We start from the raw sequence: 20,852 nt of genomic DNA, 5'->3' as shown, positions 1-20,852 counted from the left end.
AGATCTGGAAGGCCCAAATATATTGTGAGTGTCTGTTGGGAACATCTGACTGAATCATTTGTGAGAGACCTTCAACTCTTATCTCCAAAAAACGTTTGACGAGATCCCAAGGGAGGCAGGAGACACTGAGACCAAGTGGTCCATGTTGTTCTACTCCATTGTTGACACACCTGTAAGGAGCTGTGAGGCCTCTAGTGCCTGTGGTGGCATCAAGTCACAAACCTGGTGGTGAACACCAGAAGTAAGGGGTGCTGTCAAGCTAAAAAAAGGTGTCCCTTCCAAGCTTGGTTGGCTTGTGGGACCCCCAAGGCAGCTGATGAGCACAAGCATGCTGCCACCTGGAGTGGTCAGATAAGCAAAAACCTAAGCTTAAAGAGTTCAGGTAGAACATGGAAGAGAACATATAAGAGAAAAAAGAGATTCTGGTAAAGCTGTACTTCACTGTCAATAGTGAAAGTAGGAAACTGTTGGGCTGAGGATGTGGTCGGCCAGTGGAAAGAATAGGCTACTTTGGGGATCTCATAAATCCAACTCACATGCTTTACATTTAAGAATCAGAGATGGGAGATGCAGGGGTTGACTCGCCCATCACCCAGACTGAAGTCGCAGAGGTAGTCTGCAAGCTCTGCAGTGGCAGGGCAGTGATGATGGATGTGATCTGCATACTTCACTATAGAGCTAGTCCAGTTTTACTATCGGCTGGAATTTTGTCTCCAGTAGCCTGATATAGACTTTTCCAGGGTCGCTTAGAAGTGTGATCCCCCTGTTGTTGGAACACACTCCCCAGTCCCCCTTCTTTAAAATAATAACCACCATCTCAGTAGCCTTGTCTAGAGCCAGATTCCCTGACTTTCACACAATGAAGTAAAGATCTGTCAACCAAGACAGCCCACCTCATCCAGTGACTTGAGGTTTTCAGGGAGGATCTCCTCCCCCTCCACTGCCTTGCAGCTGTAGAGTTTCCAGACTACCTTCTACAGAATATGAGTTCCAGAGTACAAACTGTGCATGGTGGTAAGACAGACTACCAGTAATTGTAAGCTCAGGCTTCTTCTCTCCTAGTATAGACAATGTTGCAAGAGCTAGTTTCTGTTTCCAGGGAGTGTTGTTGTAACCCTGGTCTTTGACTGCCCAATCCACAATGCACGAGCCCTTTATGGACCCCCCTGAAGGTGATGGGCATACAAGAGGAGTTTCTAACAATGTCCATTTCTTTATGAATGCATTGTACTCATCAGGTGATGGACACTTTAACAGGAAATCGCAACATGTAACGAAGCTCAAATTATCTCAAGCGGGTGTCTTGAAAATACTGTATCACTATACTTACTGTATATGGCCTCCACATCAGATCTCAATCAAAAAAGCACTTTTGGAGAAATTGTGTGAAGCTTTTATGTCAATTTACACCATCATTTTATTACTGTAATGCTGTAAATTTAATAGCCTTAAAAGGGCTTAAACTATTGTCCTTTTTACAAGATGTAAAATAAGTTGTTCGTATCTACAGAATGTGTCTGTGAAGTTCATTCATTCATTTTCTCTTCGGCTTAGTCCCTTTATTAATCTGGGGTCGCCACAGCGGAATGAACCACCAACTTATCCAGCATATGTTTTCCATAGCGATGCCCTTCCATCTCTGGGAAACATCCACACACACTCATTCACACTTATACACTATGGACAATTTAGCCTACCAAATTCACCTGTACTGCATGTCTTTGGACTGTGGGGGAAACCGGAGCACCCGGAGGAAACCCACGTGAACGTGAAGAGAACATGCAAACTCCACACGGAAACGCCAACTGACTCAGCCGAGGCTCGAACCAGCGACCTTCTTGCTGTGAGGTGACAGCACAACCTACTGCGCCACCGCTTGGCTTGACTATGAAGTTTCACATCAAAATATTAATCAGATCATTTATAATATGCCTTATTAATAATTTTATCATGTTTATATGCCTTATTAATTTTTGGGTCAGAAAAAATTGTAGCTGTTTTTTGCACCTTTACTAAAGGAGAGGGTTCTGCCTGCCTCAAGATCACTGGGATTTGAATCCAATTTTTAAATCAGGACATTTAAAAAAAAAAAAATACTTGTTGAGTTTGTACCACTCCAATATGACTGTGGCACCCGTATACTTACACATTTCTGTTCAAACAGCTCACAAAAGTAAATCTTTCCATAATAGGTGCCCTTTAAAATATTTCAGACAAAAAGTAATCACAAAGTTGCTTATTTTATTCATTTTCTTGTCGGCTTAGTCCCTTTATTAATCCGGGGTCGCCACAGCAGAATGAACCGCCAACTTATCCAGCAAGTTTTAACGCAGCGGATGCCCTTCCAGCCACAACTGATCTCTGGGAAACATCCACGCACACATTCACACACACACTACGGACAATTTAGCCTACCCAATTCACGTGTACTGCATGTCTTTGGACTGTGGGGGAAACCAGAGTACCCGGAGGAAACCCACACGAAGGCAGGGAGAACATGCAAACTCCACATAGAAACGCCAACTGAGCCGAGGTTCGAACCAGCGTCCCAGCGACCTTCTTGCTGTGAGGCGACAACACTACCTACTGCGCCACTGCCTCGCCCTTGCTTATTTTATCTGTATTATATATTAAGTAATTTGAACTAAAGAATAAAAGAAAAAAAAAGAAAGAAAGAAAGAAAGAAAGAAAGAAAGATCCAGGAAAAGATCTACATTTTACCTCAACTTAACTTCTACATAGTTCCTCAAAAGAACAGAGATGTTTATCACTTCATGTTTACTCAGTATTATCTTAATGTCATGTGATAACCACGCGCCGTATTGTGGACGTTCACTCTAATCTCTATTTATATAAGCACAGTTACATTGATATTTCATTGACATTTGAAGTCTCTTGATACAGAACTGCGATTAAAATCACTATGCAAACAACAAACCCTTCATTTCCAGTGAAGGTAAGCAAGTATAATATCCTTGGGTGTGAACAAACTTAATGATAAATGACAGAGCATTAAAATTAAATTCAACCACAACAAAGTTATGATCACCCCAGGGTTTGGGTTCTGCATAAGCCTGTCAGGTTGAACTGTAAGGCTCTAGCTGACCAAACACACAGTTACTATTAACTTTAAGTGAAATATCCCTGAAAAAGTAGTGTGTCTGATTTCTGCAACCAGATACTAGGCAGATGGACATCCTCCAGAGAAGGGAGATTTTACAGATGAGCCCTGAACTCTTCCGTCGTCTCATTCCACTGTCTGCACTTGCACAGACCTCCTGCAATTGTTATGGGAGAAAAAAGTGAAAGCCGGATCAGATCGCCTTACTTTTTCTGAAAAAAAGGTGAAAAACATGCAACCTAACACTCTTCGGAACTCAGTATGAAACAGAAACGGGTGAAGGCGGTGTAGGAGAGCGAAAGCTGATGAGAAAGGGTGAAGAGAGATGTCATGTTGAGCAGTATAACCTCAGGCGAGGCAGCAAATAGAGCTCTCAATTGTGTCTTAATTTGTGTCTCTCGCTGCAGCCTTTCTCGACTAATGTCTGGTTGTTGTTATCATAATCAATAGCAACATCCACCTTCAGTTTAACATTGAAGACATTGAGCTGATATAATTTTAGAGCATCTCAGCAATAGACTCAATGACATGATCCTTATTTTTATGTATCTAAAATAACTCAAATACACTGACTTTAAAATACTTCTTAGTTCTAGTGCAGTACTACTCAATAATGCACAAATAGCAAAATCTCACATGAGTTTGCTCCAATGCATACTGTATATCATAAAGCAACACATACCTTGTGCTGTAGACTGTCATTAAATCATTTGCAGAGGCTCCTGAATGAAGATATAAAGTTGTAAATAAAGTTCTGTTTTTTTGTACTGACTGTTTCTACAGCAGGAGGCGCAGACATTAGTATTGTTTGACAGTATAGGCTATCATACAACTGGCGCAATAAGGTGCAAGACGTTTGTTGCTAATTTAAGACAAGCGCAACCCTAATTTTCATGTTTTGCACCATGTTGTTTAAATAGCAAATCCATTTGCGCTTTGTGGACTCATGGGTGTTCGGGTCTACAAAGGAGGTGTGGTGCATTGTTGGCGCATTGCTATTTTGAGGTACTAGAACAGACTGCGCAATTGACCAACTGAAAGCAGGTCGAAAGTCTAGCACAGAATAAGTTAGTTATGCGCCTATGCAGGTCCAAACGCGTACACACTGCTTAATACACACAGGATGTACAGCAATCCACAAATATATTTACATTTGAAAAAGAATAAAAGGATTAAAATGATTATTTTCAACATAAATATAAAAACCACTACCTCCATGCCTTCTTCATCTCGAGGGGCTTTTTTTCAGTTTATTCATGACCATTTGCATTCGTATAATGTTATTATTATTAGCAGTATTATTTATTATATGCATATTTATATTTGTTTTAAGAAAAACAAGTTTAGATTTGTCCACCTGTCGGGTTTTGGTGACGCCTGCATCACTATATGGGGCATAAGAATAGGACGTGTGTTTGGATATGACTTTTTTTTTATAACTTCGTTATTAATGCTTATTTATTAATTTGCTGGAAATTAGAGCTGAATTTAGTTTTGAAACAAATCTTTGCGATTAACAAACAAAATTAATTATGTAGGCTAATGAATTTCTTCAGTGGAGTGCGCACAATACCATTTCCTCATCCATGAAAATAAAGGAGTAAAGTAAAAATTAAACGTAATGTAAAGAGAAAGTAAGATATGAGGAGGCTCATTTTTTATCTTTGTGCTGCAGATGGTCTGTTTAACGGTTTTCTCACTAGTGAAGCATTCAGTTTTTCCACTTACAATGTCAACCATGTAAATAGCAAATGCACCATGGCATGATGCAACTGACTCTTAAAGGGAATGGGAGATGAGATTGATTGGTTTAATGCTTGTTATGCTCAAAACACACCTTAAACTTATAAAGAGAATAAGCACATAGATCATGTGCCGTGATACAAACTGTATTTTTCTGTCTTTAAAATAGCAAAAGTGGATTCAGACATCCCCTTGATGCTTTTGGGCAATGTGCTTTAGACTTTGCACCTAGATCATTAAAATAGAGCCCTATATGCTGTTGTTAACTGCCAAAGTACCACTTGAATCACCAATATTTCAGCTAAAGATTATTTCTTAATACGCTACTGAACAAGAATGTCATCAATAACTTGGATTGACTGAGGGTTTCAATTTTGCACAAACTAAAAAGTGTAAATAATAATTACTTTTTGATTGGAGTGAGTTGGCAGAGGCCTAGTAGTTAGCACGGTCGCCTCACAACAAGAAGGTTACTGGTTCGAGTCCCGGCTTGGCCAGTAGGCATTTCTGTGTGGAGTTTGCATGCTGTTGACCTTAGTGTATCAGTGTGTGTGTGAATGCTGGAGTATAAGGGTGCTTCCCAGTACTGGGTCACGGCTGAAAGAGCATCCGCTGAGTAAAACATGATAATGGGTTTTTAATGAAGTACAATGGATAAGTTGGCGGTTCATTCTGCTGTGGCAACCCCTGATAAATAAAGGGACTAAGCCAAAGGACGATAGATGACTGTATGACTGGATTAACTGAAGATTTAATTTTTGTGTGAATTAAAAACTTTAAAGAAAATGCCGTTTCGATTGGATGTTTTCAACCCGTAAAATAAGTTTGCTACTTCTTTAAAATGGTAAAAAAGTACAAAAAATTATTTATAATTCTAATTAAGATATAAATTTTCTTTAATGTTGTAACGAAAATGGCAGCCTACCATTCATCCGTCAACCAGAGGGAGCTCTCGCCCGAATATTGACTGGGTACTTCCTCGGTGGTACCTGGTAGCCACCATATATAAGCACACGGCTTATGTCTGCTCTTTGCGAAGTATTGCCAATTTCACTGCCTACTAAACGTTTTCCCTACTGCTGTTTCTGCCATTGTGTTACGACCTTTTTGCCTGCCTTTTTGACTACTGTTTTTGGATTTTGGACTCTGCCTTGTTTGCTTTTATGGACTGCCTCTTTGTTTGCTTGTCGTTGCCTGGTTTATGATCACAATTCTGCCTTTGTTTGATGCTAGCTGTTTGTTTAAATAAACCTCCAGCTTTTGGATTCATTCCGCCTCCATGTCTTCACCTACGGCTCCCTCACAAATGTGAACGTGCGTATACTGTACATCACTGTACATGTGTCTTATAAGATGTGACATTTGTCAACATAAACAAATATAAAAAAACTAATCAGGAAATTAAGACAACAAAAAGGCATACAACAACAGGCATTCAAGGTCACACACAGCTGTCTGAATTATTGATCATTCTCATTCGGTATGTCATTGTATTACTTGTACAATAATAATTAAGGAAGCAATTAGCTGATATTGATGATTTCAGTCACAGTCACAGTGACTGAAATCAGCGTGAGACTGAAAGTCATATTGTTTCCTTGTGTGTAGGCTGATCGTCGGGGAATTTCTAGTAAATTGAGAGCTCACAGACACAAACAGGACCTTATTGGGTGGATCAGGTATGTATGGGAAAGCGATACAAAACGACTCACTTGCCCTCTAGATAAGGAGGTACAAGTTTCCAGTTTGCGCTAGCAGCATATCCTGTTACTAATACCGTGCTGGTTTTGTTCCTCTGCAGGGATGTCACATCCCTGAGGGAAAGGAACATCAACTTCCACATCTCGCTTCTCTCTCTCTCTCTCTCTCTCACTCCAAACTCACATAAACACTCACACACATGGAAATATCAGCCATTACTCCTCATTCATCACTCAAACACTTACACCATGAATACCACCTCATCTGCTCATTTTAGCGATTATTTATCTCTCTCTGCTATAGTCTTATGGTCTATCACTTTAAACACTCTTTAAAGCAGATTGGATTCTAATTGACTATCAATCTTTTTAGCGTTCATCTGCCGAAATACCTTCTTCAAGTGATTCTACTGATGGGTGCCTTCATGAATCTTTGTGGTGTGGACAAAATGTTATCATTGTCTAGTTTTCTTTTTTCCTTCAGAATAATACAGAAGTTTGAAAATGTTTTGAGGTGGCACACTGTGGCAACCTCTGAAATAGAAGCTAAGGCCGTACTCACACTAGGTACAGTTGCCTCGAACCGGGCCAAAGCACGCTCGTCCCCCCTCCCGTCTCCCCCAACGGCCCGCGCTCACACCACAAACGGGTTTCGGCACTCTTACGTCATTGCAGCTGGGCTGTTCAGTGAGAAGCGCTCTCTCACTCAGCAGCACAGTGGAGATTTCTCTAGTTATATCGTTTCAGTCGTTTGATATGCCGTCAAATATTTCGCCAAACAGTCCTTAGGGATTCGGGGACACGCAGTCAGATATTTCGCCGAACAGATCCGCCACTTTTGCCGCTCATAAACAATCATAAAGCCCTCGTGCTGCAGGAATGAGGAGGTCTGCTGAAGCCGCCCAGCTGTCGTGAAGTGAGGAGTTTGCGTCTTTAATAAACTACGGCAGTTTGCGTTCACTGAACAGTAAGAATGATTAATAAATCCATATGAAACAGTCCCTTAAAAGTCACATCTTGCTTTCAGGCGCGTTTTGCACTCACACACAAGCGTACCGCGCCAAAGCCCAAGTGAACCGCGCTCAGGCACACCTCTTCCAACCGGGCCAGGGCCGGCCAAGTGAACGGTACTTGAGCCCGATTCAGCACACTCACACTTCTCAAACGATCCGGGAAACGGGCCTGGGCACGGTACGGATGGCATAGTGTGAGTAGGCCCTAAGCTAAAGGAAAATTAATAAATGAAAATATTTTGACACTTGCCATGTGAACACACACAATTTACAAGAAAGTTTGGTACAAGGTCCAAACCAAATGGTTTATGCATTTTCCACAGTATTCTGCCATAAATCTTATTTTATATTAAAAAAGAAGCATTTTTAGGTCTGTGCTCACACACGAGTTATAAATAGACTACAACTACAACATGAATGTAATTTATTACTATTAAATCCTATAAATACAATATATTAAAGGGGTGGTTCAGCCAAATGTTTAAATGTGGTCATCATTTAGTCCCTTGCTCTTGTTCCAAACCTGCATGAATTATAATTTTTTTAAATCACATTTGAACATCATCATGCACATTTATTTATTAAATTTGGAATGATTTTTTTAAAACTATAGTTTAATCATCCTATGTAAACAAACCACAATATTTACTTTTATTTGTCACATAATGTTTTTAAAACTGCTTTATTAAAATTTATTAGAAAAATTTTATACTTGGAATACAACACATAAGTTGAATGACATAGAGTTATAATCAGAGATGGGCAGTATTTATGATACAAGTATTTCAAATACGTATATAAATGGTATTTTGGAGTTTGTATTTAATAGGGTTGGTGAAAATAGGTATATATTTTTAATATTTTGTATCAGAATAAGTTAGCATTTTGGATTTTTAAAGTACTGTAAAATATTTTGTAAGAAGTCTACATGATGACATAAAAATTGTGGTCTTCGATTCAATCGTATCTGGATGCAGCCTTTATGATGCAAGCTGAGATTACATCACTCAGTGATGCAATGTCAGATGCAATACACTCAAATGTAGCAAGTGACGTCACTGTGAGGGGTAGGGTTAGTGGTAGGGTTAGGTGAAGCCATTAAAAAACTTTGGATGCAGCCCAGATTGCACTGCATCAGGTCTGCATCCAGACCCCTATCATTTGATTGGTGTTTTCTCAGTTATTTGCCAAGGCTTGAGATCAGACTAGAAAATTGATTAATGTTGAAGAAGTTGATCAATACTTCCCAGAGATGGGTTGCAGCTGGAAGGGCATCCGCTGCATAAAAACGTGCTGGATAAGTTGGTGGTTCATTCCACTGTGGCAACCCCGAATTAATAAAGGGACTAAGCCGAAAAGAAACTAAATGAATGAAGTTGATCAATGCCTGGAGTTTGGATGGAAATTATGCATGACATATAAAGAAAGGGTAACCCTTTATTTTGATGGTCTTTTTGAGTGTTAGTAGACTGTCTGCTTAATATTTGTTGATACTGCTCCTTTAACAGACATGATAAGAAACTGACTATAAGAAACTTTGCAAGTACATGGCAGCTTACACTGACCCTAACCCCAACCTAACAGTCTACTAATAATCTAAAACGAATTAGTTGTCATGGAGATGCAATGTAACTTATATTCAACAAATGGACCATCAAAAAAAATGTGACCAAAGAAAGTAACAGTTAAAATGGTATGGATAAATTCAGGAGCAGGTCAAAAACAGACAGAATTAAATAATATTCTACTGATCAAAGACTTTCGATTTTCTTTTAGATATCGTGTTTTATATACTGTTTTGAAGTGTACAATAGTTAAAAAAAAAAAAAAAAACAAGATTTATGGAAATGACTTAAACTGGAAATTATAGTAGTTTTCACAAATCATGATTTCATATTGATTATTGAGGATTTTAATTGCAAAAATGTAAAAAAAAAATAAATAAATAAAACTGTTAAGAGATGGTGGCAATTTTCACCATCAATAGATATACAGTAGTACTATATTCCAATTCATTATCTGCATTAAATTGTTTTTACAGTGATCTTCAGGACAGGACTTTCTGTATGAAACTTGTACAAAAATCAAAGATAAAAACAAGTTTTATGAATAAAACTAAAAAGTTTTACTCATAAGTAGTGCAAGTTTTCTGAATAAAACTTATACAAGTAAAAAAAAAAAGTTGGAATACCTCCTCATGTACAGTAGAGATGAATGAGGTGCAGAGAAGCTGACTTAAACTTGCTCAAAGAAAAGCTGCTGTTATCAATAATTGTTTACTTTACTAAATCAGTTTAATGGTGAAGGGATTGATCCAATGGGTCTATTAATGGAAGTTTTGTGAAAAAAAAGTGATGCTCCCTTTTGAAAGTATTTTGTAGTATTTTCAAAATGCTAAATACATACATTTATTTTGATACATTTGTGACTGCTGTATTGAGTAGTTTATTTTGATACACGTAGCACTGCTGTACTTGGTATTTTATTTTAAAATACATTTCAATGTATTTTTGCCCATCCCTGGTTATAATTATGAGTGGCATGAGAGTAAATAATAACAACATTTACATTTTGAGTTAGCTAGGTCACTTATATTAAGCCCAATTGTGATCTTATTGCATTATAGACAGGAAAAGAGAATTCATTCACTGCTATTTTTGGTAACACTTTATTTTGATGGCTCATCTGAGTATTAGTAGACTGTTTACTAAATATGTGTTGAGACTGCTGCTAAACTGACATTTAACTGACTATAAGAAACTGTGCAAGTACATGTCAACTTGAACTAACCCTTAACCCCAACTCCAACCTAACAGTCTACTTATAATGTAATGAGAATTAGTTGGCATGTAGATGCAATGTAACTTAAATTCAACAAACAGACCATTAAAATTAAGTGTGACCCCTTTTTTTGTTGACCAGTATTCGCCTGTTGAAGTAAAGTGTGTGTGAGCCTGAGGTTACATGGGTCATGACACACAGTTGCAGGTGCATCTTAGCCTTTGCGGGCAAAGGTCAGAGGTCAGAGAAACCAAAACCAGTTACACCAATTACGCTGTAAACCCATCAAATATATGTCTTGCTCTGTGCCACCTAGGAATCTGTGTAATTTAAGAATCAGCACATAATAGCTCCACTTTGTCTCTTTAAAGTGTCACTAAATACAAGAAAGTGTTCAATGGTATTACCCTAGCAATAAAGAAACCCATTAACACCCCATTAACATGGGATATCCTCCTTTGGCGGTCAGGCACAATTGTCAACAATTGCAGCTATATTTCTTACAATAGCAGATTTGCTTGGACAAAAACCACGGATTTGACCTCAATTTGCTGAATTATGATTCACTTTAAACTGCATTTCAGCAAGTCTTTTTGTTTTTGACAATTACGCACACATTACGACTGAAGTGTTTACACTTAATCCTAGAATAAGGCTGCTATTCTTGTTACAAATTCAAATCACATTAACAGTAAACATACAAGCAAGTTCACTCTAAACTTAAGCACGTCGTTGTTGTTGTTTTTTTTTTTGTTAAAAGTTCCTTAATAATTTGCCAACATAGTCATTGCAACCACCTAAAAATACAAAGTCCTAATGATGTAATGCCACAGTTGAGTAATATTTTTGGCACAACAGCAGAGTTCAAAAGCTTAAGCCTTTCGCTAACGTCCTCCAAGATAAATCTGTCAGCAGTGCAAAGCGAGCATGACTGTGTTCGAAAGGTCTACTGAAAGCAGTTTCCCTTTGAACAATAAGTAACTGTGTAGTGAGTCCCGTCTCTGGTATATCCAGCAAGGCCCACCTCCATCTGTGGATGCTTTTGACAGTCCGCCAGTCTCTCATCACACCCCTCCATCCTCCCTTTTCTGTATAGTTCTTCCAAAAGCTCAGCCCATCACTTTTACCTCTCTGTTCCCACTCACTGACCTGCCCTGAGGAGCACTGATGGATCCATTAAAGAGCATTTTTGGCATTCTTGTGCTGTCATCCTAACCCTGCTGTTTACTTTGTCTTTTAGGGGAAGTTTTGGCCTATCAGCCTCTGCCCGTCCTCTCTTGAGAAGATGTCAGTGCAAGTCTTCAGACTGGTTTCACAGCTGCTTTCACCTGTACAGGTAGTCATTAACTATTCGCCGTCACTCCAACACACGACAGAGCTCTGGCCTGTCAACACCCTTAATACAAGAGCCTATAAGCTCTGTGAGCTCTTTCAGCATTAGGATCCTCAAGTGCTTCAAATCCGGATTGAAAATTCTGTGGGCCTGGAAATTTGATAAGCTTTTTGTTTATTTTGACACTGAGGCTGGGTTGTGATTTCTCAATTTTAATCATTTCTGAATCAATATTAATTTAAAGTTGAAATTCTTGATTCTGATTGGCTGGAAGTTGTGCAATAAAATCGTTTAATGCATAGGTACAATCAGATTTGATCACAGTTCAAAAAAATGTGCTTCCCCCGAACATTAGTAGTAACCATAGTAACTCAGTGACAGTTGCCGGAGCCTTGAGATCAAATTGGGTATTTCTCACTAACGAATATAAAAATTCAACTCAGCTCATTTTGAAAACATACCGCTATATACACTACTGTAGAGCACCAAATACGTTCCAGGAGCAACATTTTTGGCCAGTTTTTGTTTTCCGCTGTGTACGCTTTTTGAGATCTCAAATTTCTCTCACGAGTGCCATTCATACCTATTTTTCTTGTGTAAATCCACCAGAGGCTGCTGTCTACTGACTGTTTGACTGACTGACTGATCGACTGACCCATCCTCCTCCTTCCCTAAACCCAACTATTAGTGTTTTCAAAAGCACCCATTGACCTGCCCACCCATTTCCCTAAACACAATTGACAGTTTAAAAAAGCAATCCAGAAAAAGAAAAGCCTCGCCTGATTTTTTTTTCATGTTTTCAGATTTGGACACATTCTCACTGTTATTTATTTGTTTATTTAATTTTTTGGCGTTGGTGTTTTTGTCTTACCTTTTTTCTAAACTGTTTGTCATCGTACTCAAACCCCATTATCGTGTCTCAAGTTTGCCGATGTACATAACGAGCTACTGGACAAACTGGTAACAGCAGGAAGCCATCCATACAAAGATAAGCGGTCAGCTGGTAAGCACAAAAAGGAACGACGTCATACCGCCACATAGCTTTCATTTTAAAGATAAAATGCAGCCATTCTTACAATAAGTAATTCACAATCGTCAAAAATGTATAGATAGGGCTACGTTTTTAGAATGAGCTTATTGTACAAATTCAATAAATTTATTAACAGATTTAATTTAATAACTGACAGATACTCAGTCAAATATTTTGCTGCAAGGAAACCCAAGTGAACTCGAGGAGAACATGCAAACTCCACATAGAAATATCAACTGACCCAGCCGAGCCTCGAACCAGCGACCTTCTAGCTCTGAGGCAAGAGTGCTAACCACTGAACAACCATGCCGCCTCTTGCTTATTCTTTTTTGTTTCTTTACAATTTCATATTGCATTATGAGACCTTGATATAATTCATTAATTAATTAATTTTTTCTTCGGCTTAGTCCCTTTATTCATCAGGGGTCGTCGCAATGGAATAAATCGCCAGCTTATCCAGCATATGCCCCTCCAGCTGGGAAACCCATCACTGGGAAACACCCATACACAGCAGCCAATTTAGTTTATTAAATTCATTATGTCTTTAGACTGTGGGGTAAACCGAAGCACCCGGAGCAAACACACACAAACATGGGAGAACATGCAAACTCCACGGAGAAATGCCAACTGACCCAGCCGGGACTCAAACCAGCGACCTTCTAGCTGTGAGTCGACCGTGCTAACTCTTGCGCCACTGTGTCGTCCACCTTGATATCCACTTTGGCAATTATTGATGTGGAAAATCAACAAAAAACTTAAACTGATATTTTCAGTAATAAACAATATAATGTATAAATAAAACTGAAAGTGTGCCATTATTTATGCTTTGATTTCAACAATAAAACACGTCAAACATGTTGTCTCAAACACAAACTGAACATTATAAGCATTTGTTTCATGTCAAAGAATGCAACAGCCAGATTGTTACAGATTCAAGTCCTTCACATAAAATCAACAGGCTTTCATAAAAAATCAAGGAAATTGGGAAAAGTCCATTTTTTTATTTTAGTTGCTCTAATGCCAAGTTCAGACTGCGTGATTTTAGCCCCGATTTTGGCTCGCCGACAGGTTTTGAGAAATCGCAGACAAATGCCTGAAATCACAGGCAAATCGCTGCTCGTGCACGTGAGTGACAATCACACAGTATGAACGATCAAAGACGCGATCTGAGAGAATCGACGATGAGTCGCCGATGCCTGTGAGATATTTGGCATGCTAAATATCTGGAGCTGTCGGCGATTCAAATCATGCCGTGTGAATTGAGTTTTTACTGAAAATAACATCAGCGATCGCCTACAGCCAATGAGAGAGCAGCTTTCACTTGTGTGTGCGTGTGTGTATACCTGCTGCAGGCCAGCGGGAGGCTGAGGGAGAAGTTAAAAGCGCTCTTTTTCGGTTTATTTGGACCCACGAAATGGAGGAAAAACTAGTGGAGGTTTGACAGGACTCAGGAGCAACCGTGTCTGTTTGAGATTTCATACAGAAAGAAATTAGTTTATTATCAATGTTTAGGAGAAACGGCTAATTCCCTTTAAACCCAGGTGAGCAAACATGTACATGTTCTACCCCATTAAAGGCTTCTTTCTCATTATGTAGTTAATAACTAAAGATATACTACATGTTTTTGGCTGTGCGACGTAGTTTGGACGAAGTTGTCGGCGATTCTCCCTATAGTAAATTCATGCAATGTGAATGTCCATGCCGCCGAACCATCTTGCAGTGTAAACAAAGCAGCGACGAAACGCTAGCCCAGATAGTCATGCAGTGTGAAAACATCTGTGACACGACTAGTTTGAAAATCATGCAGTCTGAACTCGGCATAAGTTATTCACAAACAAGTAATAAAAAAAGGGGAAAAATATCTGACACGGGCTGCTCCATAACCTCTTTAATGTATCATGACAGATGAAGACATTGCAGTTCAACTGAAGCACATGTGAAACAATCCTCTCTTACTACTTACTACTAGTCAGAAGATACTAGAAGGCGTATCATATGGCCATATTACAGGATGACAATGCCAAGATTCATTGGGCTCAAACTGTTAAAGAAGGGTTCGTTTTCACACATGAACTGACCACAAATCGACCCAAACGCCACTGAAAAATTTGAGATCTGCAGGAGTAGATAATGGATGCCTCAGTGTTAAATTTGTCACATTATAAGCTTGTCAACACAAAACAATGACAAATGCACACAGTAATCGAGGCTAAAACTCTATACTCCAGCACATCCCAAAGACATTCAGTGGGCCTCAGCTAAATTAACGTTTAATTTTATAGTAATATACCAAAGGACAGTGATCCCTAAATAGTTTACATTATTAGCTGAGAAAATGTCATTTCATTGAATACGAATATTAGCATCAGCGTCAAGCCCTAGCTGAGAATTTCAGCAAAAACGTAATATGTCAATCACTGATGCCAAGAGACTCATTTAAACACACCAGACAAAGACATCATTATTCATCTCATGTGTAGACATTGTCACTTGCTATGAAACAGACACCAGGTTTGAATAATTTGACTGGGAAACTTGAGAAGAGCATGCACACACACACATACACACGCACACACACATACAGTACTTTCATTGTACAAATATGTTTCCAGACGTACATGTGCTCTATAAATGATTTGGCTTGACTCAAACGACATACACCGTCTCATGTCCTTGTTCCTGAACACTGACAATTAGGTCTAACAGGTCTTGCAGGCTTTGCTGGGTCTGTCCTAATAAAGTTTGTTACGTCTTTACCCAAAACCATCAGCCTTCACGCCTCCAGGCTTTTCTCCCACCTGCACTAATTTGGTCACCGTCTCAGAATGCATGTGTGTGAATATGGATGCAGTCAGAGTAGACATTACACTCAGACGAATGTCATCAAGAGTTCATCCAAGCCGAAGAGAGCAGCTGCCAGAACAGTCAAGTCTGAACACACTGTGAAGCAGGAAGCATCACACCTTTCTCATGCCGCTCAGCCAGTCTTTCAGGTGCCCAACAGGACATCCAGTTGCCAAACACATGTTAGCGCTGACCTCCTGCAACCTGTTTTTACAACTTCATTTTCTTAAAGGCCTCTTGTTCAGGGAAGAACAACGAGTGACCTTTGAATAACACGTCTGGCATTAGTACATACAGTGTGTTCAGCACTATCGTTGAACTCTCAAGAGACTGACACCTTTATCTCCCTCTGCTGGATACAATGAAAAGCACTGACACGTGCAACTTCAATAAATAAATCTGTTTTTCCGGTCAGTAGAAGTATATGTGTGTTGGTTTTGATGGAGATCATCTATAGTCTGCAGATATCGAATGATAACTTGAATCCACACAAAATCCAGTACATTGACTCAGTCTGGCCTACTAGACATCTTCAAAAAGTTGTAAAATGCAGACTATTGCACTGTAAAGCTTGTAGTAAAGGCATTTCGAGTGATGGTCACACTGAACTGAGCTAAACTGAACTGAACTGAACTTAAACACTAAAAACTGAACTACACTGTTCCAGTTACTATGACCATTTATGTGAAGCTGCTTTGACACTATCTACATTGTAAAAGCGCTATACAAATAAAGCTGAATTGAATTGAATTGATGGCGCATGGCGATAAAAACGTCAAGATAATAGGTTTGATTCCAAGGTGTACATCTTCTAAAAATAAGTTGTTTTCGCTCACCTGCATTTATTTGATCAAAACTAGAGTAAGAAGCAGTAATGTGTGAACACTTATTGCAATAAAAAATTGTATTCTATTTTTTAAATGTATTTTAAAACATATTTTATTGTGAGCACAAAGCTGAATTCTCAGCATTATTCTTTCAGTCTTCAGTGCCACATAATGCTTCATGTGTTGCTCACGATATTTTTTTTCTATCATCAATGCTGAAAACTGATTAAAAAATTGTTATCAATGTTTTGTTTGCTTAATATATGAATGTAAACTGTGATGCATTATTCTTATTTGTATTTGTTTTTTGTCACTTTGCTCTCACTTTTTTAATGAATATTTTCTGTAATGAATATTTTAATCCTCAAGTTTTATATGAGAATTGTGTCCTCAATCAGGTGGAAAGGATTTTAAACGTTCCAACTCATTTCTTTGTTTCCACATTATGAACTGCTTACCTCTGGTAGAAGATATAGAGTCCCAAAGTGTTGATTAAATCGTTATAAGAGATCTTGGTTCCACTTTATATTAAGTGTCCTTAACTACTATGTACTTACATAAAGAATACAAACAATGTACTTACAGTGTTTATCATGTATTTGAGAACACTTGTGGTGCTTTTGAGTAAGGATAGAGGTTGGGTTATGTACAGGTTTGGTGGCATGGGTAGGTTTAAGGGTGGATTAAGGGATGGTCAACAGTGTATTTACAAATGTAAATGCAAAAGTTAATTACAGATGTAATTACATCCATGTATTTAATTAAGCATAAGTACACAGTAAATACATGTATTTACACAATAAGTAACAAACTATTAATTCCTGTGTAAGTACATATTAGTTAAGGCCACTTAATATAAAGTGGGACCGAGACCGAGACCGAGAGTCTTAATTATCTTTATTAGCATTATAAATTTTGTAACTGTTGTATTTTGTATTGTTTTTATTGCTTGTTTTTAGTGAATGTCTGCAGCAATATGGTGATGCCCATGACAAACTTCCTGTCAAGGACAATAAAGTTTACTACTACTGAACAAAAGTCTTAACAAATCAACTGTTTACAATTTTATTTAAAGAGTGTAATTTAGGGGAAAATATTATTCAAATGTTATGACATTAAAAAAGGTACACTGTTAACAAATGTTAAATCAGCAAGAATACTGTATTTACAGCACCATTTATCGTTCAGTAGGTGCATTTACAGTATTGTATTCCATTACTGTAAGATATACAGTAATATTCATAATGCAACTTTAAAATACAGTTACATTCTGCATAACTGTCCTACAGTAAAAGACAGTTCATATTACAGTTAAATACTGTGCAATTTACAAAAACAGTCAACAGTGTTTATTCATTTAAAGTCTATAAAACTAACATATAATGTAAAAACATCTCACATAATCAGTTTGTGTTGGGGCAACATGAAGGAATTAGGTTGACATATTTGTTTTTAACAAGTTCAAGTGGATGAACATAAAACAGTTAGGTTGTCTTCCCTAAAAACTGAAAAAAAAAGGTGTTGTTAATCAAGTTAATTTAAAGAAGTAGTTTAAACAAACACTGCTGGGTTCCACACAGTCGGTTTGGGTTAGGATGACATAAAGGAATTAAGTTAACCTAATATTTTGTACAAACTTAAGTGTAGTGAACATAAAACAACGTTGTCCCCAGATAAACCTCAAGAATTGTGTTGATTCAGCTCATTTTAAATAAGTAGTTCGAACAAACAGCAAATGCCATTTTTTGAGTGTGTATAGTGAATTTTTATAATGGAATTTGAAATAGGAAGATACCTGGGTCTAAGATGTAAGTCCCTCCCATCTCACGTCAACAATCAGCATCAGTTTAAATTTACAATTGTGATTTTATTTGACACAGAAAAATGAATTAATGATTTTATTTATACTAATAAACATGCTAAGTGCAACTGTTAGTTTTAATGCTTCAAACCGTTTTTGTAAAAATAACATTTGAAAATATGGGTGTAATAACATAAACATTTAAAAATTATTATGAATTAGTACTAGTATTAGTAGTTTTTTTTAAATGAAGTTTCACAAACTAATTTTGAGAAGAGCATCGGATATGATTGATCGCAGCTGGTCTGGTCTGTAATCATTATTAACCCAATCGGATCATTCAAAAACTCACTATAAATAGCCCGACGAGTATTTTTCAGTTTTTGAAGAATCCCTCTATCCACCCCATCTCCCCTTTTCCTCCTTTAACAGGGGGAGCTCTCGAGAATTACCTGATCTCCTATCCCCTAACATGCTCATTGACTAGGCGGGAGCCCTGGGCTCAGTTATCTCAAAACTTCAGGGTTACTTTCCCAGGACAGCATGCCAAACCTGCTATTATTATCAAGCAATATAAGTGCGAACTCTAAAATATGTTATCAAATGATCCTGTTTTAAATATTAAAATTTTCTGGTTAATAAACAAAGCAGACTTTGCATTTTGGTCAAGTAAAATATACTATTTAACCCAGTGTGGGGGGGTTGTCATGTATAACACAAAATATAGTGGTGTTTTAAACACAGCATGTTTGGCAAGGAAGAAAGAGTTTGAGGGAGAGGAAAGCCAGAACACTTTTCCAACAGCACACATGTTTAGCAAAACTCTCATCCTCTTGGTTCTTCCTCTCCAACAATGGAAGGCTAAGGAGTGGGAGGAATGAAGACGGAAGACATTTGCCAGTAAAAATAAACGGGTGAAATAAACTCTAGCTATATTAGTGTAGGGTTGCAGCGCTGAGAAATGAGAGGCTGTGGACACTAAAGTGATGAGGATAATCACATTGCTGCTGAAATCAATCCGCAAGAAGACTGCAAACAGCTAGTAGAAGATGGTCACAAAGGGTTTAGTTGATGGAGCATAGTATAAAGCATCCTCGTCTGCTTTTTATGCAAATAACATCAATTGAAGAGATGCTCTACTTATATACACAAGTATATAAGTAGTACACAAGTATACAAGTTATATAAAACATTTTTGTGATCTCACCATCTCTAACATAATTCAGTAATTAGTGACACCAATGGCCATTAAATTTAGTCAGCAACTTATCGCTTGTGTACATGTAACAAACAGTGCAAGAGAATTTGTGTGATTTAATCCCACGATAAAACTAAATAAGTAGGAAATACCTTTGCATAAGTATAACAAACATGACAGCCATGTTTAGATGAATGCAAAAATCAAAACAACAGTTGAAAAAGTATTGGTTCGTAACAATACGGATACGTTTTGACAAGCTCTGCATTTCTCTGGCATCAGTTCATCATTGTGTCATTCAAAGAATAATCGATACTTTGATTATATTTATGGTACAGTTGATTATTATAAAACATGGTTGGAATTACAGTATGCGTTAATAAAAATTAGCTGAATAATTCTGAATCTCTTGCTTGGTAATTTTTGTATGAATATTATAAAAATTGTGCAGTAAACTTAAACTAATGAGTCACTGGATTAGAATATTAATATAGAAAAGACTTTTTAAATATGATTCATTAATGGTATGCACGCCTGTGTGTGAATGGATGGTGCAGACAGTGCTTTGTTTACTGTACACATGCTCAATCACACATGACCCTCATGCGGTTTACAGTGTCTGCCATATGAAACATGAACACATGAAATTATCAGAACTGCCCTGAGAGTCACTTCACAATCATTTAACCGATCTGTATGTGGAAAAAAAACAGATAATGTAAAAAAAATCATCAAACTGAATACATTTCATTATTTCAATTAACAAAACAAGCTTTGCTACTATGCTTACTGACAATTATTTCTGATAATGATTACAATGTGATTACTACAATGCAATTAACTCACTAAAATAGGAATTCAGATAAATGTAAAAAAAAAAAAAAAAAGTTGAGCAACACAGAAAAATTGAAAAACAGAAAGTTATTTCCCTGCGACTTTCCCAGGGATCTTGAGCCCTCATTTGAATTGCATTAATATGGAAATTTTGGTTGGTTTCCCTCCTATTCGAAAGCCAATAACAGACACACTGTAAAAAAATAAAATAAAATAAAAAATAAATAAATAAAAACACAATTATTTGATGTTGTCCAAACAAAAATCAATTAAGACAACTTATCAATTTAAGTGGACTGTAAATCACATCGTAACACACTGTAAAAAAACACCTGGAGGCTTCCACACAATTCATTTATGTTGTTCAAACACAATAGATTAAGATAACTCTAATCAGTTTAAGTGGATTATACACAAAACAATTAAGTTGTTCCAAATAAAATCACAACAATTGTGATTTTTCCGCTCATTTTAAGTACTTTGAACAAGTAGCAAACATTTTTTAACGTGTACATAGGCTGACTTATAAGAGGCATAATGTGCAACACCATACTGTTTATCAGTCCTACTTTTCATTTTATTTACTTATTTTATTTTTCAAATAGTGATGTTTAATAAAAGCAAGGA

General features: G+C 37.5%; 2 long non-coding RNA genes across 4 annotated transcripts in view; both read left to right on the top strand.

Annotated features, from left to right (window-relative positions):
- Positions 1 to 11,996, top strand: part of LOC141377138 (uncharacterized) — a 38,102-nt gene extending 26,106 nt beyond the window's left edge. For all 3 annotated transcript variants that reach the window (XR_015505737.1, XR_015505738.1, XR_015505739.1), the window contains one exon: positions 11,599 to 11,996. This is a non-coding gene — a long non-coding RNA (uncharacterized LOC141377138). The remainder of the gene's footprint in view (positions 1 to 11,598) is intronic.
- Positions 5,853 to 9,410, top strand: LOC147840998 (uncharacterized). Its single transcript, XR_015505740.1, has 3 exons — positions 5,853 to 6,178; positions 6,473 to 6,543; positions 6,666 to 9,410. It is a non-coding gene; the product is annotated as an uncharacterized LOC147840998 (long non-coding RNA).
- Positions 11,997 to 20,852: the final 8,856 nt, after the last annotated feature.

This window comes from Danio rerio, chromosome 13 (assembly GCF_052040795.2).
Source record: "Danio rerio strain M-AB ecotype USA chromosome 13, GRCz13ab, whole genome shotgun sequence".
In the NCBI taxonomy this organism is placed as follows: domain Eukaryota; kingdom Metazoa; phylum Chordata; class Actinopteri; order Cypriniformes; family Danionidae; genus Danio; species Danio rerio.
The sequence above is the reverse complement of the archived record's forward strand: the minus strand, read 5'-3'. Positions and strand labels throughout refer to the sequence as shown.